The sequence below is a fragment of the Gracilinanus agilis genome, chromosome 1, assembly GCF_016433145.1.
Source record: "Gracilinanus agilis isolate LMUSP501 chromosome 1, AgileGrace, whole genome shotgun sequence".
In the NCBI taxonomy this organism is placed as follows: domain Eukaryota; kingdom Metazoa; phylum Chordata; class Mammalia; order Didelphimorphia; family Didelphidae; genus Gracilinanus; species Gracilinanus agilis.
In genome coordinates this window covers 517,655,512-517,675,904 of record NC_058130.1, presented here as the reverse complement: position 1 = coordinate 517,675,904, position 20,393 = coordinate 517,655,512, and the positions used below count along the sequence as shown (strand labels likewise).

At 36.6% G+C, this 20,393-nt stretch overlaps 1 pseudogene; it reads right to left on the bottom strand.

The window, feature by feature from the left end:
* LOC123253556 overlaps positions 1 to 19,933 on the bottom strand; it is a 47,042-nt pseudogene extending 27,109 nt beyond the window's left edge.
* Between the last annotated feature and the right edge of the window lie 460 nt (positions 19,934 to 20,393).

The following is a 20,393-nucleotide window of genomic DNA, read 5'->3' as shown; positions in this document are numbered from 1 at the left end:
TGTGTGTGTGTGTGTGTGTGTGTGTGTGTGTGTGTGTGTGAGAGAGAGAGAGAGAGAGAGAGAGAGAGAGAGAGAGAGAGAGAGAGAGAGAGAAATTGAATGGGTTAATGACCCTTACTAGTGGGAAAATGACACACATAACTAGCAAACTATGCTTTGTACCAGATAGGAGTTCAATATATATATTTAGAATAAATACATTTAATTATATTACTATATCTAGAATGTTATCTTTTATGCATACATAATTATATTTATATAAAATATGCAAATAAGCTATGTTTCCTTATTTACAAATGAAAATGATGGATTTTGTTCAAGCCTATTCATATTTTTATTAAGTTGTATTCTAATATATACGTTTTCTTTAATTAGCAGAAAATTTCCACAAATGTCCCCAAATGACTTGGGCATATTTTAGCAGAAATATTTCAGTCAATTAAGCTAATAGATATTAAACTTCCTATATTTGTCAGTCTGCTACCATTTTCATAAGCATTATGAATATATTTAAAATATCAATATAATTACTCAGAATCATTTGCATGAGGAAATCAGGTACTGTGCATATTATCCCATTAATTTTTACATATCCCTGAGACTTATTGTATATGTATGGAGATAGGTTAAGAATTTTTTTCCTTCTGGAATACAGAAATAGCATCTTAATAAACTAATTTGCACGAATGTGATTAACAGAACACAAATAGAGACATCTGACAAATAACCAGTTTTTAACTCTGTCATCACTTTAATTTGACTTCTTGGTACTAAATAACTAATTTGAACAAGGTCTTGTCTTTTCAACAAATTTTCTGCCTGGCATAGAAATAAGTAGGATATATCAAGGTTGCTTTTCAAATGATCACAGCTAAGGTTTCATGATCAAATTAATAAATAAAATTATATATTTTGAAAGGACATTTAATATTATTTGTATATAGTGCTTTAAGATTTGTAAAAGTGTTTCTTTACAATAGCTTTGTGCAGTGGGATAACTCATTATCTTTCCTTACCCCAAACCCAACCATCTTCCACATTGACCTATTTTTTTTTATACCCTTACCTTCCATCTTAGAATCAATACTGTGTATTGATTCTAAGGCAGAAGAGTGGTAAGGGCTAGGCAATGGGGGTTAAGTGACTTGCCCAGGGTCACACAGCTAGGAAGTGTCTGAGGTCATATTTGAACCTAGGACCTCCCATCTCTGGGTCTGGCTCTCAATCTGCTGAGCTATCCAGCTAACCCAACATCAACCTATTTCTGAGAATGATATCATCCTTCCAAATCACTCAGCTTTGCAACCTTCTGGGCATCTTCCACTCTTTCCTTCATCCTTCCAAGGCTTATAAACTCTACCTCCACAGCCCCTTTTCTCCCTACATAGAACCACTATCCTAGTCTAGGACTTCATTATCTCTCACCCAGATATTTACAATAACCATTTAATTGCTCTCCATATCTCCATTCTCTCTCATCTCCATCTCCCAAAAATGTTCCTATAGCATAGATATGACATGTCCTTTCCCTTCAGTAAACTTCTCTGGCTGGCTTTTAAGGCCCTTCACAACCTGGATCCAACTTACCATTCATCCCTTATTAACTCAAACTAGTCTCCTTGCTGTTCCTTACACAGCCTACCATCTCCCATCTCCTTGTCTTTGGCCTCTAGCTGCTTCTTCCTTCTCCTTTAAAACTATTTATTTTATATGTATTCTATATGTGTATATACACCCAAACACTCATATATCTTTATATATAATGCATCTTAGAATCACTAGTTCCCTTCAGAGCTAATCTCAAAGTACTACACCCTTATATTAGGCCTTTTCAAAACCTCCTCAGCTACTATTAGTAGGCAGCTAGGTAGCAGAAAGAGCACTGGATTTGAGTCAGAAAGATTTCAATTCAAATCTAGCCTTAGGCACCTATTACCTAGTCACTTAACTTGTCTTAGTCTCAGTTTCCTCATCTACAAAATGAAGAACTAGTTAACACATACCTTCTAGGATTACTGTGAAGATAAAATTGGATAATATTTATAAGCTGCCTTATATGTTTTTTAAATTTACTTAAACATATAAATATTGTTTCCCCTGAATTCAGCTATTTCATCCATAGGATCATAGATTTATAGGTGAAAGGGGACAAAAAATGTCATCTGGTTCAACAGCATATTTTTGAAATATGGAAACTGGAACTTAGGAACAGTAAATGACTTGTACAAGAGTCACAAAAATAGTGTAAGAGGCAAAATTAGAATTCAAACTCATATCCTCTTACTCCAAATCCAGCAGTCAGCATCCTTATCTCTAACTTTAGCTATTCTTTTCCCATGGATCTCATACCTGAATCTATGATATCATAAGTCCATAGAGATATATTAGATATTGGTACACATATTCTATCCTCTGACTTATGCTATGTATTTAAAAAATTATATATTTTTCTCCTCCAGATTACATATAGATTCAATTTGTAATAATCATTTTCTAATTTTTTGGGCTCCAGGTTCTCTCCTTCCCACTTTCTTCAGGATAACAGTTAATATGATATAGTTATTATACATGTACTGTTGTCGAATACACATTTCAATGTTCTTCATGTTGTGAAAGACATATATCATTTATACAAGAAAAAAGCTAATGAAGGAAATAAAGTGAAAAATGGTATGCTTCATTCTATATTCAGTGCTCATCAGTTTCTTCTATAGTAGTAGATAGCCTTTTTTTTTGTAATGAGTAGTCTTGAATCTTCACATTGCTGAAAATGAAGTCAATCACAGTTGATCATTGTGTACTTTTGCTATTGTTGTGTATAATGTTTTCCTGGCTCTGCTCACTTCACTTCCTAGAAATCTTTCCTGGATTTTTTTTTGTCATCAACCTATTTCTTATGGCAACTGATGCAAAGGGAAGTAAACAATCAGGAAAATAATATATTCAATGACATAAAAAAACTACCACAATTCAATCAAAACTGAATGTTGTAAAATTATATCTAAAAAGTAAGCATAGTCTCAAAAAAGAGCTATGAGAAGAAACCTTCCCCAGCTTGTTTCGGAGGTCAGGATTCACAAGTATGGAGGCCTACATATATGATTTTTTCCCCTCGTTTCTTTTCAAATAATCTTTGTTATAAGGGCTTCCACTCCACAAATGTGGGACTTTTTATATCCTTTGGTGACTAGAAAGCCGCACCCACCGAGGCATGGGCCAATCAGGTCCAAAGCACTGCTTTTATTGTCTTTTAGGGAAAACTAAATCCTGTTACAGAAATGGGAGAAAATCTTGATCCTGTCACAGAGATTTCCCTAAAACTATCCCACTTCACAATTTCTTATCAGACAATATTACTGAAAGCATTCTTATAGCTATAGTAGGGCAATTCAATATAATGGCATCTGTTCAAATTTCCTTTGCCAAAAGCAGAGCAACTAATAGTTTTCTGATCTGCCTTGATGACAAATCTTTCAAAGAAGATGGGTATTTCTTTCTCACAAAGAAAGAGCTGCCCAAAGGAAACTTTAAAGTCATTGACCACTTCATCTTAGAATCTACAAGGGAAGAGGAGCTTTCATCTCCTGCTGCTCATGTCCCTAGAAGGAAGGCTGATAGGGTCCCCTTAGAAAATTCCAATTGAAACAGCTCTTGGAAACTTTCATCTTGGGCTGCTGGAATGATCTCCTACCTCAGAAGTGGTTAGTGCAGGGATTGGATTGGATCAGAACTACAACTTTTGAGTTTTTGTTCTACCACAGAGACATTAATTACTCCTTCAGTTCAAATACAAATGAGGAATGGCAGAGATGGTGGTAATATAGACCTACAGACAGCTGCCAGCTGCAGAGGAAATGGAAGCTACCCATAGCAGGACTAAGCAAGGCCAATGACCCCATTTATAAATTACCAAATTCTTTTTTCTTTTTTAAACTCTTATCTTCTGTCTTAGAATCAATACCATGTTCCAAGGTAGAAGAGCAGTGAGGTCTAGGCAATGGGGGTTAAGTGACTTGCCCAGGGTCACACAGAGGTAGGAAGCGTCTAAAGCCAGGGTTGAAGCCAGGACCTTTTGTCTAGCTGCTCCCTTAACTAATTATTCTTGCTAAGTATGTGTTCAAGTTCTATTGTTTCTATGTAGTTGAAGGCCTGTGATTATGGTAATTACCTCTTCTAAATTTTGATGCTCTTAGGCCAAATCCTGGATATTTCACTCTAATCTTAGTCCTGGGCTAGATTAAATCTTAAATTAACTTTCAAATTTAAATCCTGTTATCTATGAGAAAACCTTTACAATTTTATCATACAAAATATGTATGGATATTAGTGTATTACTAAATTTTCACCAGAGGGCACTCTCCTCACAGAAAGTAAGCAGCCCAGAAATCAGTGGAGAAAGTCCATTGCATTCTGGAACCCAAATAAAATATTTTTGGAGTGAAGTTAATTAAAAAAACCTATGAATATTTCTAGCTCAGGAATATAATGTGTTTGATCTGCTAAGACTCAAATGATCTCAAATATTTTCTTCTAAAGATATTTGTCTGCATCTGTACAGGCAGAATAATCTATGAGGAAGATGATTTTCAAGACAAATATTTCCTCAGAGATTTGTCAGAACTTGTTTTCTTGCTATTTGATCAAATAAGTGGCTACATAATATAATGACTTTACCTTAAGAGGCAGACTAGAAATAAAGTTGTAACAAATTCTAACTGCTAAAATTGCATGAAATCCAGTTAAGTAATAATTATTTTCCTTTTTAATCTTTTGCAAACCCCAGGAAACAGCCAGAAAAGTAAAGGATTCCTAGTTCACCTGAAAGACCAAACAATAATCACAAATGTGTGTGTGTGTGTGTGGGCTTCCAGACTCTGCAACTTAGCTTAAAAATAAAAAAGAGAAATTTATTAATATAGAAGGTAATGTTGAATCTGGCCAGGTTAACAGCATAGGTGGAAAGCTGTTCCCAGATGACATCAATTCTGGGGAATTTATACTCTTTACAACAGTGAAGATTTGGTATGCACTGAGGTATGGGCAGAGGAGGTTTGCCTGAAGACATAGGGAGTGACCCTCATAGTTTTGAGGACAGATGGCTGTCTAAGATACAACTTGATGATATCAAGGAGGTGTATCTTTCTGTCCATCTAAAGGAAGACCTAAGGAGGATAATCTTCTCAGGGGTCTTGGAGTTATCAGATGTTTTGGGTTAGGAGTCACAAGGATAGAAGGGAGCAAAGGAATTTCCCTGCTTATAGTTTGGCTGAAAATCTTCAATAGTTGAGGGTACAACGCCCATGCCAACAAATATTGTTTACTTTTGCTTTGGAAAACTTTTAAGCCTGTTTCTCGGACCATTTCCCTAAAAGACTCATGTCTTCCTTTCAAAGAGTGTTCTTAAAGGTCTGAGTGAGTAGTAGTTATGAAGTCCTTCCCCAAATGTAAACTAGTGTATACTAGGACCAGGTGGTCTAACTACAGGATATAAACATACAAAGAAAGACTCATATTCCCCATTAGACTCTGAATTAAAAAGATAGCAGCAACAAAAAAAAAACAAATTAAATAGCTCCTGCCATCAATGGGGGATGGGGAAAGGGAGGGAAGGGAGTGGGAGAAGGAGAGAAAGGGGGATGAAATGATGGTCCTTTTGCTTTAGGAAAATCAATTTAATTGCTGAATGGAGGATGGATTGGAGTATCCAATATGCTATGCTGCTTCTCTATTGAGAATTGAAGATAAGGAAACTGGGATTCATATTAAAGCTGAATCAGTCAAAAAGCATTTATTAAGTTCTTTCTATCTGCCAGACACTGTGCTAAGCCCTGGGGATACAAGAAAAGGCAAAACACCAGGTCCCTACTTTCAAAGAGTTCAGTCCAATTAGACTTAATATACAAACAACTTTTTATAAACAAGATGTATACAGGACAAATTGAAGAACGCATTAACCCTTTTTCAGTTAAATTTGACTTTTCCTTTTCTCACTCCTAATCTATAATCAATTATTAAATCTTAGTGATTCTTTGTCTGTAACATAGCTCACATCAGTTCTGATCTCTGAAGGACAGTTACATTTGATCTCAGACACTAACTATGTGACCCTGGGCAAGTCACTTAACCATGTTTGCCTTAGTTCCCCATCTGTAAAATGAGATGGAGAAGGAAATGGCAAATCGCTCCATTATCTTTGCCAAGAAAACTGCAAATGGGAGTCATGAAGAGTCCAATTCAACTGAAAAATAAATTAAAATAACCTAATTGTCAAATCAAATGACCTTTTAAATTTGCCAACTTCCTTCTGTGTTATTTCTGTTGAACCCCACAATAATCCTATAAGTCAGGTGCTGCTATTATCTTTATTTTTCAGTTCAGGAAAAGGAGACTGAAGATTTAATTTTTTTTTTAAATTGTTACATTAAAATTCCCAAGTATTTCCCTCTCTCCTTCCCCTTCTTGCACTAGAAAAGACACCATCTGACAAAAAGATATATGCATATATAAAACTATATCTTGCTTATTTCTGTTTATCACTACTTTCTTTGGAGGTGGCCATAATCAAGTCATTCTTCAAACAATATTTCTTTTGCTATATGTAATGTTCTCTTGGTTCTTCTCATTTCATTTTTCATAATTTTATGACTTAAATGACTGTCAGAGTCACAAAGTTGGGTCTTCTGGACTCTAGGTTTTATTCACTGCTACTGTAGAACCCCAAAGTTATGACACAGAAACTAAGCAAACACAAGCAAACACAAGCTAGGGACTCCCAGATCCGGATGGCTCCTAAACCTAAAGTTACTAACAGGTCAGGATGTCTTAGAGAAATCCATGGTCACTAACAATAGGGTGTTATTAGGCTCCCAAATGTAGCATAAAGACCCTACATGCTTGGGGAGACAGCCAAAAACCATTAACTACAAAGGCTACTTCAGGAACTACAGGGTGCCCCTGAGTCTGTCAACACCCGCCACCTTACCGGCCCATCCCTTGACCCCCCCCTTAACAACCAGCCCAGACCTTACCCGCCACCTTTCCCGCCACCCCCAGAGTTTCCCGCCACCCCAAACATATATAATCTTTACTCTGACTATGCCCCCCTGGAACTCCTTTGCTGAGCTCCCCTAGAGCGCACTAGAAATAAAGACCTCCCTTTGCTTGGATTGCATAGTCTCTGTGTGCTCCTTGGGTGGCGATCCATTGGGACCCTAACACTACCACGCCTGCTCTTTCAACTCTCAAATTTCATAGTATAATTAAGTACTGGTAACATATGATAGTCAATGACTTACCAATTGTTCCATGAGCTCCCAGTGAAAGATCAGGATTTTCTTTGAGCTTTCCTGCTCAATCATAAGCCAACCTGGTTCAAAAATGTGAAAGTTGCATTGAAGATATGTTAAAGCTTTGGTTCAAGAGAAAATTCCCCCACCTATCAGCCTCCCTTCTCTTTCCTCTTCTAGTTTTTGAACCTTAATCTTATCAGTCCTGCTATTGGTCCTAAAAAGATTATGTCTGTCTATTGTCTATGGCTCCATTCATCACCCAGGTTCATTTCCAAAACAAAATACTCTCCCAAGACTTCACTTTCCTGTGAAAGCAGACTCTTACTATTAGAATATAAGTTCTTTAGGGTAAAGGACCCCAGGGACATTGATATTTGTGTTTAGTGTTTAGCATAGTGTTTAACACAGAGTAGGCTCATAATAAGTGTGATTTCATTCATTATTTTTTTTTCTCACTACCTAAGTCTGGATGAGTGACATGTTGTTTATTTTTATTATTCCCTCCATTACAAAAGGGAAAAGATTATACTAAAGGTTCTCCTTTCCAAACTTTCAGTTCTTCACTAAAGGTTCTAAATTAGGCCACTTGAAGCATGCTTTGTTCCCTGGTGTGTCATTTAAAATCTTTTCAAAATGTATGACATGTATTTGGCATTGATAACTAATATCAACAAGTTTATATACTACTTTAAAAACCCACAGAATTGTAACTATAATAAAGTTGTAGCCTGTTTCATTATTAGCTACAAAGAAATTAACATATAGTCTCATAGTTACTAAATTACTCAAAATAACATTAATTTCAAGAAATGGTGCATAAAACTTTTTTGCATAAGAGGAATGCATTGTCATAGAAAGAAGAAAACTCAAGATTGTGTTATAAAAATTTTTGAGAACTAAATCTATGTAATAATTAAATTAAAACCCACCTCATTTTATTAAGTAATCTAACTATTTTTCATCTGATTTTTTATCTGAGAATTTTTAAATATAGCATAGAACAGAAAAAAAATGGAATCTCTCTAAATTCTGATATTTTAATCCTGGGTTCCCACAGAAACTAGATTTTGAGATTACTGTTTGCTTTAATACCTTTCTCTTTCTTCTCCCTTACTTAAACCTTACTTTTATCCCTAGGACTGAATCTTGACAAGTTGTTTTATAAAATCCTCAGGCACTCCTGGATCACCCCAGATAGGATTAAATCTTTTTTTTTTTTTTTTAAACCCTTACCTTCCATCTTGGAGCCAATAGGGCTAGGTAAATGGGGGGTTCAAGTGACTTGCCCAGGGTCACATAGCTGGGAAGTGTCTGAGGCCAGATTTGAACCTAGGACCTCCCATCTCTAGGCCTGACTCAATCCACTGAGCTAGCCAGCTGCCCCCCCCCAACAATAAATCTTCAAATATCCAGTGATCTCAGCCTAGATAATAGTAGATTAATCTACTCTTAACTACCCTTTTGTCTTAGAAGTTTTCCCCATTGTATCTAGGCTTCTCCCAAGTAAGCCAATTGGTTGTTCTTCCCTTCCTTTATTCTCCAAAGTGTATACAGTCTCAATGTATACAGTGTATACAGTGTCAATGGTTTTAAAATATATAATTCTGTATCAGAGTTTTGCTATATCATAGAATTTTGCAGATGAATACCATACTGTAACAATAGAAATACAGTGTGCCACTCCGCTTGCACAAGCTTGCCACTGTGAGATGATACATAGCACACTATTGACTGATATAATGAAAGGTGACCAACCACAGCACTTTGTTTTGTATCCTGGGCACAGACTTGGCTCAGTATTTATAAGAGAGTGGGAAATATTAATAAGAGTGGGGGAAAAGGTTTATAAGAGTGGGAAGGGTTTATATAAAGCCTGAAAATATATATAAATAATAAAATATATTTCTCTACTTTGTGAATTTTTACCTATCGCAGGGGTATCTGGAACAACTCCCATGATAGGTGAGGGATCACTGTATAAAACTCCAGGTTCTTCAGTTCTTTAGAAATTCCCATGATAGACATTTCCATTCATGGTTCATTTTCCCAGGAGATGTTCCCAGAGTCCCAGAGCTTAGATCTGTGTGGTATTGCATATGACTCTGTGGTAGCCATCAAAACTCTTGTCTCCCTTGTCCTGATTAAAGATTTGCTCTTTGTAACTACTTTAGTAGTTCTGTGTTTTTCTCTGAAGAGGCCCTAGTTATTTTTCCAAGTCTTAAATTTGCACTTGGTTAAAACTAACATTCTGAAAATAAAACCCTTATATCTATTTTCATGTGTATGTATTTGTGATTGGAAGTTATTAGATTATTTATTATAATTCCATTGCTAACTGACATTTCAGCAACTATATATTTCAGATATAACTGTATTTTCTTAGTAAATTTGAGCATCTGGGCTGAAGTATTTTTTTTCATGTTTATGTTTGACATTTACCGCGTTTTGTGATGCAATGACTTCTCAACGATGAAAAATAAGGTTATGTTGAAATTCAATTCTGCTATGAAAAATTTCAGATTTGTAACCTTTTTTTTCTTTTTAGAAAAAAATATAGTAAATGCTCATGAATTTAACCTACAAATCCTCTTTGGTTTTCTGTCTTTACAAAGGAAGATAAGCATTGAATTAATTTTTGTGCTCAAATTGTCTTTTGATTCTGGGTTGGTTATATTAATTTATTCTTTCAAGTTTTTTTTTTATCTAAAACCCTGCCATTTTTCACTATAGTATTTTTATTGATGAAGATGCACTTCAGTGACACATTTTATTGTCAGATCTAGGAATGATATATATTTTCTATCAGCTGCTCTTCTAGGTTTCTATACTATGAACCTAAAGACACCCCCAGAAATGAGATGACCACCTGAAATCTCACCATTATGCCAATTGACTTAGCTTTTGATATTTCATATTTTCTCTGCTTTCTCAGTGGTGCAGTAAACTCCTTCCAAAATCTTTCTTTGTAGAGGACTCAGAACTTCCCAGGTAACTAATTTTCTATCAAGAGGTTCTGCTTCTCCTCTTGCCAGGTACCCTCTGCTGCTCTTTCAGCTTCCCTTTGTATATTGTCTTTCTCCATTAAATTGGAAACTCCTTGAGAGTGGGTAATGTCTTTTTATTAATTGTATCCCAGTGCTTAGCACCATGTCTGGCACATAGCAGATAATAAATGTTTAATGAATTGAGTTGAAAATTTAAAAAAGGCACATTTAATTCAACAAAGTTGTATTAAAGAACAAGGTATTATGCTAAGTTTACTTGGGATAAAGGCAAAACAAAATGATGATCATGGTGGGGAAACAAATGATAGACACAGAAAAGTACAAAGTACATATAAAATAATTTGAATTTTCTATGCATGGAAAATTTTCTTCTAACCCTGTTTCTTTAAAAGTCCAACTCAGATATCATGTCCTTCTCCCAAAGATTCTAGAATGGTTTGTCATTTCCTTTTCCAACTCATTTTTATGGATGAGGAAATTGAGGCAGAGTTAAGTGACTTGCCCAGGGTCACAGGACTAGTAAGTCTGAGGTCAGCTTTGGACTCAGGAAAATGTGTTTTTATGATTCTAGGGCTGTCACTCTATCCACTGTGCCACCTAGATGCCGCCAATTTAAAACAGTTCTCATTGTCATCTCTAATGAGTTTTTCTCAGTCCTTATCCTTATTTTTTCTCTACAACATTTGAAACTCATCAATTGATCTCTTCTCTTAGACACTTTCTCTTCCTTGGATTTTCATGAAATCAATCTGTCTTGATTATCTATTTTTTTCCTTTCCTTCTGAGAACTACTTTCAGGATTAACATCTGTTTTATCTTCTGTATCTGTATATCCTAGGTTTCTGGACTGGATTCTCTTACCATCTTTATTTTCTTTGTTCCATGATCTCATGCACTCAGGAATTCAGAAATCACCTGCCAGAGCTAGATGTCAGATAATCAAGTATTTTTTAAATACCAGGGACTATGATCTATCCTCAGTCCCTATTTTAGTACCATATCCCTAACTGATTAGTAGACATCTCTATTTGCATGTTCTGTAGTCTCTTCAAATTTGATTATCTTGAATAGAATTTTTTATTTTTTCCCCAAAACTCAATCCTCTTCCTAACTTTTCTATTTTTATTGAGAGCACTACCTAGGCACCCAGGTTCACAACTTTATAGTTGTCCCTGATTTTTCCCTCTTCCTCATGCTTCACACCCAATCAGGCACTTAACACCTATAAATTCTACTATCACATTTTTCTCATGTATATGCCCTTTTCTCTGCTCATGCAGCTCACACACTACCCTACTGCAGTCATATCTTCTTTCTCTTGCACTTTTGCAGAAGTCTTCTAATGGGTCTCTCCTTGCTCCAATTTATTCTACACATAGATGACAGTCCTGAAGCCCAGATCATCACCATGACAGCTCAATAGACTTCATAAATTCCCTCTAACTACAAGGATAAAATATTGACTCCTTTGTCCTTCACTATCTGTCTCAAGTCTTTCTTATTTTTTAAATCCTTACCTTCCATCTTGGAATCAATACTGTGTATTGGTTCCAAGGCAGAAGAGTGGTAAGGACTAAGCAATGGGGGGTCAAGTGACTTGCCCAGGGTCTCACAGCTAGGAACTGTCTGAGGTTAAATTTGAACCTTGGACCTCCCATCTCTAGGCCTGGCTCTCAATCCACTGAGCCACCTAGCTGCCCTCTCTTTCCAGAGTTATTGCATGTTGTTATTTAATCTTTTTTCAGTCATGCTTGACGCTATGTAACTCTATTTGGGGTTTTCTTGGCTAAGATATTGTAGTATTTTGCCATTTCCTTCTCCAGCTCATTTTGCAGATGAAGAAATTGAGGCAAAGAGGGTTAAGTGATTTGCTATGGGTCACACAGCTAATAAATATCTGAGGCCAGATTTTTACTCAGTGTAGTTTTTAAATCAATGTCCAATACTCCAAGTATTATATTTTATAAAGTTTATTAATAATCACTTGAAGTAAAGGAATAAAAAGGAAATAAAAGTATAAAAACATAATTATCTAACCAAAATAAAACCATGTGAATAGTTTTACCCCCTCTTCCAAAAAGCCTGCTTCAACCAGCCACAGATAACAGGAAGACAGAATCAGAGGTGGGGCTACCCAAAATTTATATCCTCTCTATGTTAGCATGTAACATGGAAAGGAACATGGGATGCTGGGAATTGCAGTTCTAAAGTTCAAATTGTAATTACACATCAGGAAGATGAGTCTTTCTTACTCCGGGTCTGACATTCTACTCCCAACACCATCTAGTTGCCTACTACTGCATATTAATATACTTCATGGCTTCTACATACCAGCCAAGCTATCCTGCTTACTGTCCCCAACCATAAGACTCCCTTTCCTTTCTTTGTGTTAGTGCCATGCCTACTACAATACATTCCTTCCTAACCTCTGCCTCCTAGATAAATTAGCTCTTTTCAAAGTTTGAGACCATTTCCTACAGAATCCTACAGGATCCTTTCCCCTGATAAAATGCAAATTGTCTTGAGAGCAAGGAACTGTTTTATTTTTGCCTTGAAATCAGTGCCTGAAACTTAAAAATCATGTATTAAGGGCTTACTATGTGCATTATCTGCGATTAAATCAAGAGGTAAAAAATAGTAGAGAGCTCTAGTTCATAAGGGGCTCACATTCTACACAATAATAAGGGAAGATAACACATTATGGGAGTGTTCAATTACAAGCTGATAGAAAAAGCTGGTGGTGCTAAGGTTATAATGGCAGATAGGAATGTCTGGAGTGTGTAGCAGCAGGAATATAGTGAGTTATGCAGGATCTGAGGCAACAGTGGCAAGATGCAATGATGGAGGAAACAAAGTTTGATCTTCTGAGAGAGCAGCGCATGCAGATTGCCCAGAAATTCAGACCAAGCCCCCTTCTCAGTTTAGGGCTGGTCTCCAAATACAGGAGACAGATTTTTATGCAATTAATTAATCAAATAAGACCAATTAGTTAAAAGGAAACAATCCAACATCAATCTGATTTCTAATTAACTAAAAGATTAAAGACATTCCAAGTTGGGAAGGAGAGATTGAATAGGTATAATTCTTTGAATTCAAGGTGTCCTACTCCTTCCCAAGTATCTGTAAACAATCAAAGGAACATGGAGGCAGTGACCTATTGATCCATATGGGATCAGTTTTTGGATAAGCATATGGGTTGCTTAGATGCACAATTGTGAGAAAACTTCCTACATCGATTAGGATCTGATTGTATGTCTGATCAACATAAACTAGGTCAGTGATGGAAAACCTTTTAGAGACCAAGTGCCCAAACTGCAACCCTAATGCTGCATGTGAGCCCCCTGCTTTACTCTAGACAGGGAGGGAGGAAGCACTTGCACTGGGCTGCTGGGCAGAGGAGTGGGTGATATGAAAAAAACAGGTATGGTGGAGAGGGGGAGAGGAGCAGTCCCTCCAGCATGCTTGAGCATGGTGCCATAGGTTCGCCAACAGAGACCTAGGTCCTTGTTTAAGGATCTTTAAATAGCAAGTACAATTGGGCAAGTTTCCTGAACAGTCAGGGCTAGGTTCAGACAATGCAAAAGATTTACTTCCCATTTCCACAATTGAATAAACTTTTCTCACAGGACAAAATTTGGAGAAGACCCATAATTGAACAGAAAGGGATCTAAACTGAGTACCAGCATTAAGTTATAAGATGGATGTCAGTGTGGTTTATACAATTTGCACAATTAATCACTCGTTTTGATTTGGAGGCATCCCCACTCCTCCCAATGGATTACTTATAAGCAAAATCTATAGGTTTCTTCTCCCCATATAATCACAATTAGCATTATATAAGTCAGGTTACAGATCAAACTATTTAGAGAGCTCACAGAACAGACTCATTTTGAAAAGGGAGATTTACATGTCACCAAGGTAACCAAGAAAGCTTAAACATAAATATCAACATCATGAAACAAATACCACACAATTATTGTCATCAGTTTTAACTAACAATAGGTCCTAGCATATCCTCTTCACCTAATCTTAACATTTAATAAGTATATTTTGAATCCTATACAGCCCATGTAGTCAGCATTCTGGCATTGTTTTCATTCTCAGGATAGCTTTAAAGGGGTCTTCGCTTCTCTGGCTCCAAATTACTTGTAGAGATTCCTAGATTAACATTTGCCAAAATCTTCTAAGAACAAGACATTCAGTTGGGATCATGTAAAGACTGGAAAGAAATCTTCATAGTAAAGGGAGTGTTCTAATGTAAACCCCTCAGAAGATCATTCTAGGAGCTGTATATAGTGTAAAAGTTAAATTTAGTGGCTGGACTTAAAAATATATGAAATAACGTGTAGAAGTTATTATATCTTGGGGCAGCTGGGTAGCTCAGTGGATTGAGAGTCGGGCCTAGAGACTGGAGGTCCTAGGTTCAAATCAGGTCTCAGACACTTCCCAGCTGTGTGACCCTGGGCAAGTCACTTGACTCCCATTGCTCACCCTTACCACTCTTCCTCCTAGGAGCCAATACACAGAAGTTAAGGGTTTAAAAAAAAAAAGAAACTAGAAAAAGAGTTAGCCCTTTTCACTCACCCAGTGAAATAGTCCAGAAGTCAGAATCTAAGTGATTCTCCAGTGAAGTTCGAAGACACTCTCTAGGAGATTAGGAGAGTCAACTTCACAAGACTGTTCCAGTCCAAGGATTTCATGGCTTTTATGGTGGTTTCCTGTTCTTGCCCCTCTTCACAGGGGCCAATCACAGTTTCCGAATTGTCCAACCCTGCCCAGGGGCAGTGTCGATGGGATTGACTTGCCACCTCTAAAGGTATTAAATCTCCTCCTAGGATTCAGTGAGTTACAGACTTCCCCCCCAACCTTAAGTAGTTAAGTAGTTAAGTAGGTATAAACTCCTGTAGTAAGAGTTTCCCTTACTTTTGAGTTAAATATGGGTATATTACTTTTGTTGATTAATTTAAAAGTAGATAAAAGAGAGTTAATACCGTCCTCACAATCTAGTGAGGTACCAAGTAAGGGTACTTAAGTTATTGTTAACCAAAGTTTTAACTCCAACTATGCAAAGAGAACAAAGGATTCCCTTTTCACAAGTGTAAATTCATAATAGGCAAAGAGAACCAAGAATTTCCTTTCATAATAACGGACTCTGTATGATTCCTTGAACTTAAACACTTAAACACTATGGGAACAAGAAAATGCATCTTCCTCTTTTATTTTTACAGAGATGGAGCATTTTGGTGAAACAGGGTAATAATATTGTTGAATTTGATTGATCTGCAATTTTTTTCTCTTTCCTTTTCAATTTTTGTTATAGGGGATAGCTCTTTGGAGAGCCAAGGCAGAGTGAGATCTATTTGGGATAAGAAAGGGATATATTTGGAAATGAAAGATGTGAGAAAAAGATAAATAAATATACAAAAATAAAATGTTTCTCTTAGGATTTCCTATGAAAGAACTTACCTGAGAGAATTATCCTCCTTGGATCTTCTTTACATGGACAGAGAGATATACCTCCTTGATATCAAGTTGTGTCTCAAACATCCATCTGTCTGTAAACTATAAGAGTCACCCCCTATGTCTTCAGGCAGACTCAGTCAGATGACCAAACCCCACATTGAATGCCCAAGTGTTTTCCACACTAGAATCACATCTTCACCATGGCACAGAATCAAATCTCCATTGATGTAAAGAATATAAAATCCCCAGAATTGGTGTCATCTGGGGGACAGTTTTTCCATCCAAGCTGTCCTCCCAAGGAATAGCTCCCCATCTTTCTGTTCCACCTTGCTATCCTCCCGGCCATTCTCAACATTACTTTCTAAATCAATAAATTTCTTTTTTATTTTTAAGCTAAGTTTCAGAGTGTTGCATTCTTGCAAGAGGTACCCTTCTGGAACTCTGGGGGTTCACCTCTGTACCCCACAACATTTTGATTTTAAGATGGAAGGGTTAGGGTTTTAATTTTTTTTAATGTTATTAGCCATAATAAGAAAATAAATTCTATTCACATTTATGAAAAGTTTTACTTTATACTCTTAGGCATCTCTCTTTCTAATATTTTATTTTAAATTTATTTACTCATTTATTTTCTTGCTACTTTAAAATTCCTAGGTAACTCCCTGTCCTCTCTCCTCTCCACATTAGAGAAGGCAATATTGGACAAAAAGATAAATGTATATATAATACTACATCTTATTTATTTCAATTTGACAGTTCTTCCTCTGGAGGTGAATATACATAAGTTTTCTTCAAACAATATTTCTGTTTCTATATATACTATTCTTTTGATTCTGCTTGTTTCACTCCAAAATTCCCAAATTTCCTTCCATGTTTTAAAAACAGTTAACCTGCATGATATTAACTCACTAAAAATAACCAGAGGTAAAATAAAATATCCATACCTTCCAACAAATATTTTAAAAACATAACCAAAAGGACAAGCATGTTTAAAAAATAATGCCTCCATGCCAGCCTAATAAGCTAAGTACATCTGTGTTAACAAAAAGCCATTCTGGATTCACGGCTCAGTCTGCAGCTTTTAAAAATGATTCTTTGACTACGTTTAGACAATACCACAGGTCTGGATGAAAATTAAACAATTTAGCCAAACACTCAGATAATTTGCCTTTTTTTTATACCAAACATCCAGATATTTGGAGGCAATCTTTTTTGGGGGGGGGATGGGGGATACCTATATCTTTAGTTTTCTGTAGTTCCAGCCTGGAAGGCTCCCCAAACATGTGCTATCTTGTTTGATTTGGTTTTCTACTTCTTTTTCACCTTTAAATGTTAGTAGATCATATGCTGTATGTACTCTTTTGTTCCTGGAGCTACAACAGTGCAGCTGAAAATAGCATTTATTTTAGATAACATAAGATTTGGGGACTTCTCAGGAGATAAGTTGATTTGATTTACAGTTTGTTTCTTGTCATGTGTACTTCATGTTTCAAAAAATCACAAAGAAAATTCTCTATTGTAGTCAGTAAATAAAACCTAAATCAGTAGGTACATTATTTTTCATGACAGCAGCACCACACTAGGAAAATGATTTAGCTTAGCAAGGTCATACACAGATAAAGCTTTATCTTCACTAAGGGTTTAATATACTTCCAAGAATTTTGCAGTCTCTTTTGTGTAGTGTGAGTAAGGAGAAGTGACAGTCAATAAACATTTATCAAGTATATACTATGTGCCAGGCACTGTGTTAAGCACTGGGGATACAGAGAAGGTAAAAAAGATAATCCCTGCTCTTAAGGAACTCTCATTCTAATGAGAGAAGTCATGAAAAACATTGTGCTCAAACAATATGTATGCAGAATCAGTGAGATAATCAACAGAGAGAAGGTGCTAGTCTAGAAAGTACTTAGGCCATTTCATCCTCTTTGGATTCCACACTTGTGAACCTGAAATCTGAAAACCCCAAGTTTGTAGCAAAGTGAGATCTAAAGACCCTCAAGTTTAATAAGTTTGAAAGCTGGAGACCCCAAGTTTGTTCCTGTTCCCATAAGAGTTTGCCCCCTGGAAGTTTCAGACTTAGCTATTTCAGATTGAATAACAGACCATAAGATATTTAATGGTCCCAGTTAGGTGGAGTTAGCAGACTTAAATCAAATGCTAAATATCCTTTTGTCCTCGAAATTTCTACTATTGTATCAAAGTCCTTTCCCAGCCCTGGTCTGGATTTTTCCCTTCAGCATCCTTTATAAGGCATGCACTCTAGCCTCTGGCTATGGTTCCTTTCCCAAGACTTCAGTGTAGTTTGAACACTCCCATTTCTTTTTAGCCATGGTAATGTCAATCAATCCTATTTCCTGGTCCCTATTTTCCCCAAAAGGTATATAAACTCCCCAAATTCTTTTGTTCTTCAGAGCTGTCATCTAGCGGGGTATCACTCCCTGGGATACTGTCCCCAGAGTCCCCAGGTGTATAGACCCTATACAAGTTTTTGGTGCCAGCCTCTGGCTGAAATATTTGGGCCTATCCCTTTCCCGATGACCTGGTTTTTCTGACTACTTTAGTAGTTCTGTATTATTTCCAAGTTAACACACTTCTCTGGACTTTGTCCACTATGGACTTCAGAGTGCTTTCTCCTCTTCTTCCTTCCCTTTTCATCATCCTTTTTTTCTTCTCTCATTATAGTATAAGCTCTTAAAGTGAAAGGACTATATTTCTTTCTGTTCGTATTTGTATTCTCAGAGGACTTTGTATTTTAAGAAGACTTTGTTATAGTGACAGATGCACTTAATAAATACTTCTTGACTTGACTTGAAAAGTTAACTTGGCTCTCAGAAGGACTGAACTAGGATTCTTTAGGGCTATGACTGAGATCTGATATTACAGAGATCTTCCCTGTGGGCTGCTTTTTTACTTTTTCACATATCCAATCTATTGCCAAGGCTTATCATTTCTACCTCCACAAAATCTTATGTCTCCCTCTCTTTACTCATATAGCATATAACCTGGTAGTTTTTCATCAGTTCAGTATGTGTGTTCAGTTGTTTTTCAGTCATTTTCAATTCTTTATGACCTCATCTAAGGTTTTCTTGGCAAATGTCCTAGTGTTTTGCCAATTCCTTCTCCAACTCATTATAAAAAGGAGGAAACTGGGGCAAAGAAGGTTAAGTGATTTTTCCAGATTCACACAGCTAGTAAGTTTCTTAGATCAGATTTGAACTCAGAAAGATGAGTCTTTCTGACTCCAGGACCAGTGGTCTATCTACTACACCAACTAGCTCACACCAGACTTTCCACTAGTCTGCCAGTTAAATCTCCCTGACTCATATCTTTCTCCAATCTGATTCATCTCACACTCAATTGCCAAAGTAATTTTCCTAAAGCAAAACGCTGACCATGTCACTACTCTATTCAATAAACTCCTACCACCTCCCAGTCACGTACCCAACCCTCTTGTGTGGAGTGAGAAATTAGTGAGTTATTCTGAAATTATTCAAAGTTGTTAATGTCTAAAGGTTGGTGTACAGATGGGTCTTAGATCCTGTGACCAAATCTTAAGTACCCTTTTGTTCCTAGAAAACTCATATTTTATCCTTGTAGCCCGCCCCTCCTAGATAATCCAGTCCTGAGCTACTCCCCTCAACTGTATCTGTCTCCAACTTCCTGGTGATATCTTTAAAATATTGATTTGTTTAGATGTATCCAAGGTGAAGCTATTCTCCAATTTCTTTAAGATATTATTAGATTTGAATGTGTTCATTGTAAAATCAATGTAAAACTATTCAACAACCGAATCCCCGGGAATTGACGGGAAAAGCCATTGCTCTCGGTGGCAAAATTACAAAAACTTCCAGCGCATATGATCCCATGAGGGTGTGAGCCTAGCACATAGTTTTTGTCTGGGGACAGTTCTGCTGTCTTCACCAGCTTAATGGGACAGTAATCTCTAAAATGTTCCCAAACCTTCCAGTTCCTCACCCACTCAAAGCGCCGACCACCTCGGTCTGGAGTGTCCCAGTCTAGAAAAAGCCACACCAGGTAGAGAACGGAGAGGAACCAAAACGATGTGAAGAAGAGGAAGAGGAAGAGAAGAGAGAAGAAGAGGCCCATGAAGAGAAAGGTAAGTACAAATTGATAAACTCTGACAATTTCTATTCTCTGCTTCTTTGGGGTCTTCATGGTAGAAGACGGTGAAAATCAAACCTGCCAAAAGGGGAGAAAATGATCAAAGGGAGGCGAGGAATGGTATCTTAAGGAACAGTGAAAGTAGGAGGGGGCGGGGACAGTGAGCCTAAAATATGTTTTTTTTTAAAAAGCAAAAGAGGAAAAGAAAAAAATCTGCAAAACTCATCAGCACATTGAAAAAAACCATGGGATTACATGCAAAGTTCTGTACACATGGGCTATAAACTTTTCAGGATATCGTTGAAAAAAATTTCCCAAAACACTAAATCATGGGACAGTTTACACCTATATAGCATTCACCCTATGCCACCAAAGAGATGCTATATCATCATCATCATCATCTTCTTACAAATAATTAAGAAGATAATTGTTACCCATCAATGCAGCCCAATGCACAAACATAATAAATGATCCAAGACAATTCTAAAGGACTTATGAAAAAGAATGTTCTTCA